At 46.5% G+C, this 13,280-nt stretch overlaps 1 protein-coding gene across 16 annotated transcripts in view; it reads left to right on the top strand.

Annotated features, from left to right (window-relative positions):
• The window catches only part of FOXN3 (forkhead box N3), a 462,718-nt gene that overhangs the window by 126,782 nt on the left and 322,656 nt on the right, over nucleotides 1-13,280 (top strand). For 10 of the 16 annotated variants that reach the window (XM_070065508.1, XM_070065516.1, XM_070065509.1 and 7 more), the window contains exon 2: nucleotides 9,987-10,116. The exons of the other annotated variants lie outside the window; for them this stretch is intronic. The gene's annotated coding sequence lies outside the window, so the exon portion shown is untranslated. The remainder of the gene's footprint in view (nucleotides 1-9,986; nucleotides 10,117-13,280) is intronic. 16 annotated transcript variants of the gene reach the window in all.

The raw sequence follows: 13,280 nt of genomic DNA, 5'->3' as shown, positions 1-13,280 counted from the left end.
AGAAAACTTTCATAAATGTTTTTTTAAAAATAAATGGTGTTCTGTGTTGAGATAAACTGGCTGTATGGATTTTTTTTTTTCTTTGTGGTTCATTTGCGTCTTGATAATATCGTGGGAACAATGCTACCCATGTGTTCTTGGCTCTTTCTCTACAAGATAGTTCCATGATAGCACATGTCAGACAGCAGAGGAAAACAACACGCTCCTAGAGGGCTGTGTGGCCTTGCTCATGGCCGGGGACAGGTCTCGGTGTTGGGTGGGGGGAGCAGCTTTTGTCATCCTCGGATGGCTGCATTTGCGCTATGTTCTCAGCCTGTCCACAATTGGAGTCAAGAATTTATTTAACCCCATTTTCTGGGGTTAAGTTTGCCACTTACGCTTTTGTTCCTTACCAGGTAAGAGATTCTCAAGCATTTAAAACTAATAAAAGGGAGCTTTTATCTGCTGAGTTTTTGCTCAATTGAAGAGAGAAGAAGTCTGAATGTGTGTGTTTTGCCTGACCTCAGTCAGGCGCAGACAGAGTGGAAGGAACCTTGCTTCTTAGTCAGGAAACTGAGGGGGATACAAGGGTCTTCCTCCCCAGCTCCTTTGAGGCCTTCAGGGCTTCGTGGACCCCGGGATGCTCCCTTGTGAGATGCCTCCCTCCTCCTGCCAATCGCGCACATTAAAGTCTGCCACAGTCCACATGAGACATGATGTGTGCATTGTACATCTCCAAGCCTGAGTCACTCTCAATTGTCAAATCTAGCATTATTTTATGCACCACTAACAGAAAAAGTGCTGCCTAATATAATTAGAGGCACTCATTTCAGGGAGTTCCTAAGTAGAAATGTGCACTGAAAAATTGATGACTACACCTTACTGATGAGTTGAGTTGTAGTTGGCTGGTTGGGATATTGCCAAATTCTCTCAATTTAAAAAAAATCATATATATTTCATTTTAAAAATTTATTTATGTGAGAGACCAAGAGAGAATGAGAGAGAGAGAGAGTAAGAGGAGGGGGAGGGAAAAACAGAGACACATTCTGGGTTCTTCCTTAGGATGAAGGAGAAGCCCTCCATGTTGTTTCTGTCCTGCTTCTCATTAGGACAGAAACGAGGTGACACAGCAAGGTCACAGCAAGCTGCTTGTGACCACAGAGGTGGGAACCAAGCTAGAGGGCAGTGGAGCACCGAGGCGGAAGCATCTTTGGTGCCTGCCTTCACTGAGCCAGCTGCCCCAACCCCCACCCCCCCCCCACCCTCCCCCCCCCCCCCCCCCCCCCCCCCCGTCCCCTTCCCACTGGGCTGCCTGCCACTGTGAGCTATTGTGTGAGAGGTAAATAAACCAACATCTTCATTTAAGCAAGTAGTATTTGGTCTCTATTGAAAAAAGAGTTCTATCTAAATCAAGTGCTTTACATTTTGATCACATGTATAACCAGCATTATTGTGTTAAAAACTTCTATTTTTTTTCTTAAGTAGGGAGGATTAGGATAAAATACATTGACACAACCCATCACAGCCTGAGATTTTAAAAAGAAAACAGTGTATTGGATAGCATGCTCAGTGGTGCTGTTAGTGCCCAGTTCTCCCCGGGACATTGTCCCATGGCAAGCACATTGACTTGAGCCCACGGGTCATCTTCCATGCAGACTCAAAGGAGATTCATGCACACTGAGGACACTTAGCGGCTTTGTCCCCAATGTGTGGTCTTAAAGCAAACTTGTCAATGGCCTTTCTCTTCCTAGGAGAATTTTCTTCCCAACCCTGACTGAGCATCCATGTGAGTGTCCCGAGCATGAGGCCTTCATGGTTAACTTCTCTTCTCCAGGAGCTGGCCCACGGCCCTCTGCAGTTGCACAACCAGCTGTGGAGTGACTGCTGGAGAAAAGATGACCTCATCTACTAGCAGGCGTTCTTGGGACTCTAGCAGGGACGCCATGCGGGTTGTGCTGTGCGGTCAAGCGGCTGTCCATCGCTCAGCCCAAGAAGGCAGTGGCCGTAGGTGGGTAACAGGAACCATTTCCAGTGTTTTCCTGTGCTGTTTTACATCCCCAAGGCTATCTGATGGGAGCATAGCTATTAGCCACTAACTTCTGATCTCAGAGATGAGCTTGGCTTCTGGAAATCAAGGCAGGACCAGTGCTTGATTTCTCTCTCAGAGGGTGCTGAGAACAGAGGCCGGAAGGCACCTGGCCTCTCATTTGCAAGGAACCTTGTGTCCCAATCATGTTGGATACCCCTTGACCTTGGGCTTTTACCCAAGAGTTGAGGAACTAATCTCAGTAAGAACTGGGTTTCCAGGAGAGGAGTCCTGAGACTTGCCTTGGTGAGAGAGATCATCATGGGTTTCCATCTGCATGGAAACACACAGCAGAGGCTCCTGGATGGAGTGGGGAAGGGAGCCATGGTCAAGGTGCAGCTCACTAAGTCGCGCTTTGCCCAGTGGAGCCTGTACATTACATTCAAGGTGGAAAACAAGGCCAACAAAATGCAAAATGACTTCGCTTCAGTGGGCCCTGGGACCTCAGCTGGGAGAGTCTTTTGCAGTCATGGGACAAGAAAACAGAGAGAATAGTTGACATGTGAAAGTCAGTCTGTGCATGCTACTCGGACTAAATGTCACATTTCCTTTGACAGATTTTGCAACCTGAAAAATGAAAATTAGATGTAAGCATTCTCTAAAACCAGTTCTTGTAATGATTTGCCTAGTAACCAGTTGGCCATAAATTTACTTCCATTTTGAGTGATTTTGCATTCATTGCCAGTATCTCAAAAATTAATTTAAAAATTAGGTATAATCTAAGATTTAAAAACAAGCTTGATTTTTAAAACTTATAATGCCAAAGAGCTGGCAAAACAAACAAACAAAGAATGTTTTCATACAAAAACACTGAAAAAGGCTTTAAATTATGGGCAAATTGCTCATTAGGTGACTGGCTTTATGCTGATCAACCTAGAGTCAACAGCATCCGGAAGTCAACACTTTTGTGTCCAGGGACACTTTCTCAGGCCTATATTCATCTTATTTCAGACAAAATTCTAATCAACTCTATTATTTGTTTTCCCAGCCCCTGGCATATTAGATGTGAATCCAAACAGGAGGGAACTGTGCGAGCCAGACCACTTTGTGTAGTGAGAAGGCCAGCTGATGCCCTGACAGCCAGGGAGGGGGCATGGGAGGCCAGGGACAATTAACATGTAAATGCAAGGATTAGAAAATCATCATAGCATGGGGCCTGTTGCTGTACGGTGACCTCCTCTCCCTCCTGCCCTACGCTTCGATGGCTTCAAGAGTGCCTTTCTGTCCGAACACGCAGAGGTTCATAATGCCAGCCAAGTTGTGAAAAATATTTATAACATGCTAAATAAACCATGAGCTGTGGGCTTGGCCCAACCCGGTGTTTTCTTGTACAACTCATTTTAGAAAGCTTTCCAACAGGCGTCCACAGCTTTGCCTGTTGAGTGGAAGCATCCTTCTGAAGGCATCCGGGGACTCCTCTTCCAGACCACTGCCCCCACCAGGCCTGACCTGGAAGCAATCCATGGCCTAGAAAAGTCACTTCTGAGAAGACCTCCTTGGGGCTGCGTTCATGGTACAGTGGATTAAGTTGCCATTTATGATTCCCACATCTCATATTGGAGCTGAGTTGAGTTTTGTCTGCTCCACTTCTGATCCAGCTCCCTGCCCATGTGTTTGGGAAGACAGTGGAAGACAGCCAAGTACTTGGGCCCCTGCCACCTACGGGAGACTAAGAGGAAGTTCTAACTCCTGGCTTTGGCCTGGACAAGCCCTGGCCATTTTGCAGCCATGTGGGGAGTGAACCAGCAGATGGAAGATCTCTCTCTCTCTTTCCCTCTTTCTCTCTCTCTGTTTCTACCTCTGTCACTCTGCCTTTCAAATAAATAAATCTCTTTAAAAAAAAAAAAAAAGGAGAAGAAGAAAAGGAAGAGGAGGAGAAGGGGGAAGAAGGAGGGAGTATCCTCACCAACACGTACCATGACCAAATCCAGTGAATTCTTGATATCTAGGATAATGTGGGGAGGAGTCCATGAGTAGTAACTTAAGTCACAGTGAAATCCATTTCTGAGTATGTGGTGGTAGAGCGTGGTTTGGAAGCAACCAGGTTGAAAGGCAACCCATAGAATGGGAGAAAATATTTGCAAATATTTTATCTAATAAGGGACTACTGTCCAGAATATATAGAGAATTCCTAAAAACTCGACAACAAAGCCAAAAGAACAAACAACCCAATTCAAAATGGACAAAAGACTTGAAGAAGCATTAGCCCAAAGATATGCAAATCGCCGAGTATTGCAGGAAAAGATACTCTGCATCACTAATCCTTAGGAAGTACAAATTGAAATGACCTCAGGATAACTGCCATCACAATGTGACCCAACTTCAGCCACCAGCCATCACTGATCTCCATCTGTCTTAGGATCTGTCCTTTCATGTGCTGTGTTTCTATAGTTGTCTTAGGTCTTCTGCAGCCCGCTGCATTGTGAACACAGGTAGGGGCAGTGTGGCACCTGAACAGAGCGTCAGGCCAGGTAACCAAAGATAAGGTTCTGACACTTCAGATGTGACTTTGGACCAGTTGCTGATTTTTGGAGCCTCGGGGTGTCTTATGTGAGATGAGATTGGTGGTGTGTTCCAAACCAGTTCTTGGAACTCTTGTGATAGTCAAATGAGATAGCCTGCATGGACAATGACCGGTAATCGTAGAGGAATGTCGTACAGACAGATGTGCCCAGTAAATGTAAGGACGGCTGTGTTCCCTCCTGTGACTTTGCTCCCTAGGACTGTACACGTGGTCGTGTCATGGCTGCTCTCCACCTGCCCTGCTAACACTTGAAGACAAGGCGTTATACTGGACTCTGTCTTGAGATCACTTTTAAACAATGTCCTGTGTGTCTCCTTAAGCAGTAGTGTATGTGTGTGTGTGTCTGTCTGTGTGTATATATATAAAATTCTGCTTTGCTTAATCTTAGAGATGAGTTTATTATTATCATCATAGTAAGCAGCCAAGAGTGATTCAATTTAGTAAAATAATAGAAAAATTGTGCTCATCTTTTGCTGGATAATTTTGCCATCATCCCCACAGATAAACGAATGGTTTCTTTGGCCTGCTAGTTTGGGGTCATGCATTTGCACTTTTAAAGCCTACAATTGATTGTTTGGGGCAAAATTGTATTCAAGTGAAGCCCATCAGCATGCAGATCTAAAATGTGGCCATTTTCACATAGACTGAATATAATTAAGTAGCCCAGGGGATAGGATATGATTAAGATTTTGAACAGCTTACTTTTGTCTACCGTGAGGAGTCTAACCCCAATATTTAAAGTGACTTACCAGGTTGGATAACAGAAAAATGACCCAATGCACCACATGTTGTAGCTCTGATCTAGTGAAATAGTATGACTGTTCTCCATGGGTCCAGGCGTTGGTCAGGTCAGAGACTTGAACTTGAAGGAAATAAGAGCATGCTCAGATTTCAGGAAAATCATTGTTTCTGAATGGTGGCAGATTTCCATCTCATTTCCTACTCACAGGTTTAGGAGGAAGAAAGTCTAAGTGGGCACAGATGATGCTCTTCCTGAAGGTTTATGCTTTTGCCTCATTAAAACTGTCAGATTCAAGGCTTGTTCTCACAGCTCAAGTTGGAAGGGAGAACACTTTTTTTTTTTCTTTTAAGTTTTATTTAATTTTTTGAAACAGCTACAGAGAGAGAGGGAGAGACACATAGATCTTCCATCCGCTGGTTCACTTGCCAAATGGTTGCAACAGCTGGGGCTGGGCCAGGATGAAGCCAGGAACCAGGAACTTCTTCCAGGTCTCATGTGGGTGCAGGAGCCCAAACACTTGAGCCACCTTCCACTGCTGTCCCAGGCGCATTAGCAGGAAGCTGCATCTGAAGTGGTGCAGCTGGGACACGAAGTGGTGCCCATGTAGAATGCCAGAGTCACAGGCGGTGGCTTTACCCAATATACCACAGTGCTGGGCCCCAGGGATAATGCCTCTTAGCTTGCATCCACTTCCGGAAGTTTGCAAGGCTTTTCTCTGCCTTTCATGGAACTGATACAGCACACTTCCAGTAGCATCTTTATCCCGGTGTAATTCCACGGCGCTGTTCCTCTTAGGTGAGACGAGGTGCCTGCCTTTTCTGAACTCCCCACATCATTTTAAAAGGAGACAAAGTTCTCCATTTCTCCCAGGAGAAGTTCGTGAAAGGCTCCGCTGCATAGCTGCATTGCCTTTAGCAGACACCGGGCAGGCTAGGTTACCACCGAAGCTCTCTGCAGCCATCTGTATTTTTGGGTGTACCATATGTATTTAGTACATCATTTGATAATGCTAAAAAAAATTAAAGCAGTGTGAGACTAAAGGAGAAAGAAGATGAATGTTAGCATTCCCCTGGGGTTCATGGGTGAAGGAATTAACACAGCGTGGCACTCTACCCTAGCTGTGTTTGTTTCCATGGCAACAGCTACGTACATGTTTCAGACTATCTACAGTGACACAGTTGCAGAAATAGTAGCTTGCAGGTTCTGATATCGCATCAGTGGACAGGAGGCACGCACTATATTAAGTAAGTGTAAAAGAATTTAAAATATAGCTCCGGATTCAGATGTGTATTAGCCCAGCTGAGCGATGTACCGGGGGCTGCGGCATTCCCCTTCGGCGCGACTGCAAAATGTGGGCAAAGTTGAAAGTTGCCAGATTCCAGTCAAACAATTGTCCTTGCTTGGGTAAATATCATCCAACGGAACAAATGTGAGTGAGTTGCAGAGGTAAGAAAATGGCCTTGACAGATCACCGAGGGAAGGAGCAGATCAGTGAAGCTAATTTTTTTTTTTTTTTGGAAGAGGGTCGTGATGGGTAAGGAATGAAAGGTTTGGTTGAGAATAGCTGAGTCTTTAGGCAATCTAATGTGCAACAGAATCTTTACCAGCCGCTGAGTTTATGGCAACTCCAGTCTTTGTAGCATTGTAGAGATTGCTTTTATGTAAAACCGATCAGGTGGGGAGCAGAGAGGTCGATTAAGGTGTGTGGTTAAGGGACATTGGGGCTCCATTGTCTTTTCTGAATGCTTATGTAAATATCTCGCTGCTCTCCAGGATGACCCTGGTTTGTTTTTGGCTTTGACTGCTACTTCTGCTACCCTTTGCTGCTGGGATCTGTGTTTGTATTGTGCCGCCACATTGTAGCCCCAGATGACCTCAGTGTTGGTTAGAGAGCAGCCAAGTAGAGATGATAGACTTTGTAAGTGTGTTCCTTTGCAACCAAATTGTACAGTAATTTAGCAAGAGTGTTCAAACGGGTATTTATTTAGGTGCCAGACCCTTACTTTTGAATAGCAGCCTAGGTATTAGGTTAATGGATTTCAATGTGCATGTTACAATTGTGGGAGCTTTCAAGTAGGTTGTAGTTCAATTTATGCTGAGTTTTTAACGTCAAAATGTTTTTATTTATGCCCATTATTCAGTTCAAGCCTGCATTTCCCTTCTACGGTAGTTTTATTATTCATGTTTCGGTGAAGAGAATGTACAATGGCATGGTAATTTAAGCTAAGCTGTTGCTTTGAGAAAGATTTGTTTTCTGACCATAGGTGGACTTTTAAGCAAAGTAACACTTGCCGTTCTTTTGGTGTGTATGAGGCGCTTTTTGTATGTGCACAAGGAACTCATGGTAGCACCTAGTGTCTGTTTTCCCTCGGAGGAATGATTTGATTCAGAGAACACCTCTGGGAAACTCAGAGCTTCTGAACACTTGGGCATGTGGAGGGCTGGGCTTGTACTGTGGGCTGTGTAGCACCCCAGTGGAAAGACACAATGTACATTTCTCCATAAGGCGATCCAAAATGGAAGTTGCGGGAAGCCTCTCCCGCTGCCTGGACAGCCAAGAGGCAGGAAGCACAGTTTGTGTCTTCTATGGCGAATTTGTCTTACGGTGGCTCGTGCCAAAGGCAGCTCGCTTCTAAGAGAAGGGGCTCGTCTGCCCACTCGCACTCTCCCCTTGGTGGAGGTTCCAGACACCAGCCCGGCCTTGAGGCTGATGGGAGAGCAGCCTTGCAGACCCCCTTCCCCAGCCCTGGCTTGCCTGGAGCTGCTGCCCCCTTGTCACGTGGGCAGTGTATTCTGTGACAAGTGAATGATGCCACGTGTGCTGGCCCCTGCAGCAGAGGGGCCTGCCCATCATGGCAGAGTTGGCATGAGTTTCTAGAAAGCTTAGGTTCATCCACCTGGAGTCTGTTTCAAGGAGCCCCACGGAATGATTAGCCCCACTGTTGTCTGCTAGGAAGTTCTAGAATAGGACCTCCCAAAGGTTGGCACATTGTGTACTTTTATTTTCATCATCCAGAGGTATTTTCCAATATAAAATCAAAACAAAACAAAACCTCAGTCGATGACGTTATTTTAACCCTTTCATAAAAATAGCAAAACACGTAAACCTCGTGGGCAGCCCTAGGCTGAGCAGGTCAGTCGCATGAAAAATCCTGGCAGGACTTGTAGGAGACTCGATTGCTTCCATTCAAAGGGCCAGGAAACTGGTTTAGAAAAAAAAAAAAATGAATTTGAGGGATTCCCAAATAGTGGCGGTATGGAATGAATAAGAGAAAAATGAAGGTACATACTGATCTCCTTACCAATCTTAAATGGTAATAGAATTGCCAGAATCAGCTTCCTGAGGCAAAGCTCACATGCAGCTTCCACTGCCAGCCCTTCGGAGGTTCCCAGTGAGCGCAGGACAAAAGCCAAGCCGTTGGGTGGCGTCCAGGGCTTGGCCCCATTGCTCCCCTTCCAGCCTCCCTCTCACCATGTCGTCTTCTATCTGGTGCCGCTGTGCCAGGGCACTGAATGCTGTGTCCTGACTGTGAGATTCTAGGCTGTGCTCTCGCGTTGTTTCTGCCCAGCTGCCTTTACTCCCATCTCATTGTACAAGGCTCAGCTTAAAATCCAGGTCTTCCATGAAACCTGACGGCTCTGCCCCCTCTTCCTGGTTGGGACAGTTTCTCCCTCCTCCAGATTCCCAGAACCGTTTCTCTATGTCGATGACCGCACACATTTCATTTTCTTAAGATTGGCTGTGTATCTCCTTAAGTTGTATCAAAGACAAGAGCAGAGGCTGACGTACTTAGGTTTTACCATATCAAACTGCTGTATTTCATTGAATTGTTAAAATTTTGTGAAGAGGGCCAGCGCCGTGGCTCACTAGGCTAATCCTCTGCCTGCGGCACCAGCACCCTGGGTTCTAGTCCCAGTTGGGCCCTGGTTCTGTCCCAGTTGCTCCCCTTCCAGGCCAGCTCTCTGCTGTGGCCCGGGAGTGCAGTGGAGGATGGCCCAAGTGCTTGGGCCCTGCACCCGCATGGGAGACCAGGATAAGTACCTGGCTCCTGGCTTCGGATCGGCACAACACGCCAGCCGTAACAGCCATTTGGGGGGTAAACCAACGGAAAGGAAGACCTTTCTCCCTGTCTCTCTCTCTCTGTTTCACTATCTAACTCTGCCTGTCAAAAAAAAAAAAAAAAAAAAAAAAACCAACAGTGAAGAGGAGCCAGCACTGTGGCATCACGAGTAAAGACACCATCTGCAGTGCCAGCATCCCATATGGACGCTGGTTCGAGTCCCAGCTGCTCCACTTCTGATTCAGCTCCCTGCTAATGTATCTGGGAAAGCAGTGGAAGATGGTCCAAGTGCTTGGGTCCCTGCACCCATGTGGGAGACCCAAAGGAAGCTCCTGGCTCCTGGCTTCAGAGCGGCCCAGCCCCAGCCGTTGCAGCCATTTGGGGGGTGAACCAGTGGATTGAAAACCTCTCTCTCTCTCTCTCTCTCTCTCTCTCTCTCTCTCTGCCTCTGTCTCTCCCTCTCCCTCTCATTTTCCCTCTCCACGCCTTCCTTCCCATGCCCTAACTCTGCCTTGCAAATTAAAAAAGAAAAAAAAAAACTTGGTGAAGATATACATTGTTGAACCATCTTCAAATGCTGTGTTCTTTGCTCAGAGAGAATTTATTGGATCCTGGGATTCCTAAGTCTGAAGCTCTCCCGGCACCAGACATTTGGACTAACTCAGCCCCTTGCAGATGCTTCTGAATCTCCTGCTGTTTGCCACAAGCTAAACAGAATAACCAGGTGAATGGTTGCTTTTTTTTTTTTCTCATATTCATGAAATCATGAGATTTTGAAATGAAAGAAACCTTAAGGAGCTAATTTGCAGAGGAAAGAAGTTGAAACCTGAACCGCTAAGTGACTTTTGCAAAGCTTCATGGTTGATTAGCGTCCCACGTGTGTGGAACCAGCCGACAGTGTCCCTACGTGGGCCTGTCTGCTGAGTGTTCCCAGTGATGGCCATAGGTTCCACATAAGGCATGGCTGACCAACCCCGTGTTTGGATTGGCCCACTTTCTATATGTAAACACCGTCATCTGACGACAGGCCCATTAACCAGCTCAAGGCTGATATCATTGGAATAGCATTAAAAATAAAAATGGATTGAGAGTTGAGCCCAGGAGAACGGAGAGCAAAGCCAACAATCCATGAGCCCTCGCCTCACCGGGGACGTGGCAGCTGCTGAATTCAGTCAAGTTCAGACCCTTAAAAAGAGTGGAAAAAAGCAAGCACATACTTTCCAGTGCCTGGGCACCACATAGCTGGGCCAGCTGGGTGCAGCACCGTGGCAAAAAAGATCGCTTCAGTTTCAGAAATATGAGACCCTGACCTTGCAGGCAGGGAGGGGAACATGGCTGCAACTGCACCTGATTTGGTGTGATGTTCTGGGGTTGTCAATGCCCACAGTTTATCAGACAGATCTAAAGAAAGAGCCAGCCCTCCAGGCTCACAAAGCAGCAAGCTGTGTTGAGAAGGGAGAGAGAGAGAAGAGAGAGAGAAGAGAGGGAGAAGAGAGGGAGAAGAGAGGGAGAGAGGGAGAGAGAGGGAGAGAGAGGGAGAGAGAGGGAGAGAGGGAGAGAGGGAGGGGGGGGGAGAGAGAGAGAGAGAGAGAGAGAGAGAGAGAGAGAGAGAGAGAGAGAGAGAGAGAGGCTTGCGTCTGAGGTCGACAGGCTTTGGTTTCTAGGTAAACGTGTTCCTCCTCCTGCCCAGAGTTAGCCTGTTAAGGGAATAAAGCACAACTCAGGTTTCCACGTTGGAAGCCTGATTAATCTCTCTGCCAGTTACATATGGAAATAAATTAGTAAATGGTCCATCTGGGACTAAACTACTGCAGGGATGATGGATTACTGCCATCGTGGATCTCGGTGTTCTCGAAGGCTGACTTGTTCTCGCCAGCAGATGCTAGAATCTCACTCGATGCTCTCTTGTGGTCAGAGGAATAGAAAAATAAAAAATCTTTTTTTTTTCCAAGTAAAAAATTTACCTGGAAATGTTTCTTGGAGAGTGGATTGGTTGATGCCAAGTTTATTCCTCAGAACTGCTGTGTCTGCAAATATTGAAAGGGAGCGTCTCAAGGGCATGAGGAACATTTTACTTTTATACAGTATTTTCAAAGGCTAGTGCCATAAGAGTGGTATTTAGTACTCAAATTTCTCAGGAAAACTCCACGCGTCTCTGCAGTATTGCACTTCATAATTTGCCAGCATCTTCATACTTATTTTTAAGAATTTTTTAGGGTCAGCGTTGTGGCATAGCAGGTTAAGCTGCTGCCTGCAATGCCGGTATCCCATATGAGCAAGTGCTGGTTTAAGTCCTGGCTGCTCCACTTCGCATCCTGCTCCCTGCTGATGCGCCTGGGAAAGCAGCAGGTGAAGGACCAAGTGCTTGGGCCCCTGCACCCACGTGGGAGACCCAGCAGAAGCTCCTGGCTCCTGGCTTCAGCCTGGCCCTGCCCCAGCTGTGGTGGCCATTTGGGGAGTGAACTCATGGATTGAAGACCTCTCTCTTTCTCTCTGTCTCTCCCTCTCTCTGTAACTCTGCCTTACAGATACATAAATAAAGCTTTAAAAAAAAAAAGTGTTCTTAGTTTTCTAAATTTATTTGAGAGGCAGACAGAGAGGGAAAGAGAAAAAAAAATGCTGCTATCCACTGGTTCACTCCCCAGATGCCTACAACAGCAAGGGCTAGACTGAGGTGAAGGTGGAAGCTCAATCCAGGGCTCTCACATGAGTGGCAGGAACCCAGTCTCCTGAGCCATCCCCACTGCCTCCCAGGGTCCACAGTAGCAGAAAACTAGAGTCAGGAGCCAGAGTCAAGAATCAGACCTGCAACTCTGATGTGCAATGTGGCGTCTTAACAGCCAAGCCAACTGCTCACTCCCTCATCTAATTTTTAATTTAAATTTCTTTTAAAATTTATTTTATTTTTAAAGATTTATTTTTATTATTATTATTTATTTATTTAGCCAGAGGGAGAGGGAGAGACAGAGAGTGGTTTTCCATTCACTGGTTCATTCCCCAAAAGGCCACAATAGCCAGGGCTGGGCCAGACCAAAGTCAGGAGACAAGAACTCCATTTGAGTCCTCCCACGTGGGGCCAGGGGCCCAAGCACTTGGACTGTTTGCCACTGCTTTCCCAGGAGCATTAGCAGGGAGCTGGGTCAGGAGTGGAGCAGCTTAACCCGCTAAGCCAGTACGCTGGCTCCCTTAATTCAAATTTCTAAGAAGGTGGTCTCACAGCCGCCGCTGCGGCTCAATAGGCTAATCCTCCGCCTTCTGTCCTGGTTGCCCCTCTTCCAGGCCAGCTCTCTGCTATGGCCTGTGAAGGCAGTGGAGGATGGCCCATGCCTTTGGGCCCTGCACCCCATGGGAGACCAGGAGAAGCACCTGGCTCCTGGCTTCGGATCAGCGTGGTGCGCCGGCTGCAGTGCGCCAGCCGGGGCGGCCATTGGAGGGTGAACCAACGGCAAAGGAAGACCTTTCTCTCTGTCTCTCTCTCACTGTCCACTCTGCCTATCAAAAATTAAAAAAAGAAAAAAAAAAAAAAAGAAGGTGGCCTCTTTCAGTGTCTTCTCTTGACAGCCGGAGTCTGAAGTTTAGGGGTGTCCGTGCCTTGCCCATAATGATTCAAATGGTTAAGTGGCCGATCTGGAATGATATTACATCTGCAGGTGTTACAGATACCAAGTCCTGCTTTTTTCAATGGGAGCATTGGTGTAATGTTAAAAATGGTTCCAGCATCTCACAGCTCATCTGCCAGCATCAGGAAACAAAAGCGTTCCACTGATGTCAGTTTTCTAGGGGGCGGAAGCCATAACTTCTTGATCATCAAAGCTGAATTTTTTTCTCTAATTGGAGATGTTGAGTACTAATTTATTTTTTTCCTGTGACTAAGACACAGCACTCTCG

This window comes from Oryctolagus cuniculus, chromosome 20, assembly GCF_964237555.1.
Source record: "Oryctolagus cuniculus chromosome 20, mOryCun1.1, whole genome shotgun sequence".
Lineage (NCBI taxonomy): Eukaryota > Metazoa > Chordata > Mammalia > Lagomorpha > Leporidae > Oryctolagus > Oryctolagus cuniculus.
The sequence above is the reverse complement of the archived record's forward strand: the minus strand, read 5'-3'. Positions and strand labels throughout refer to the sequence as shown.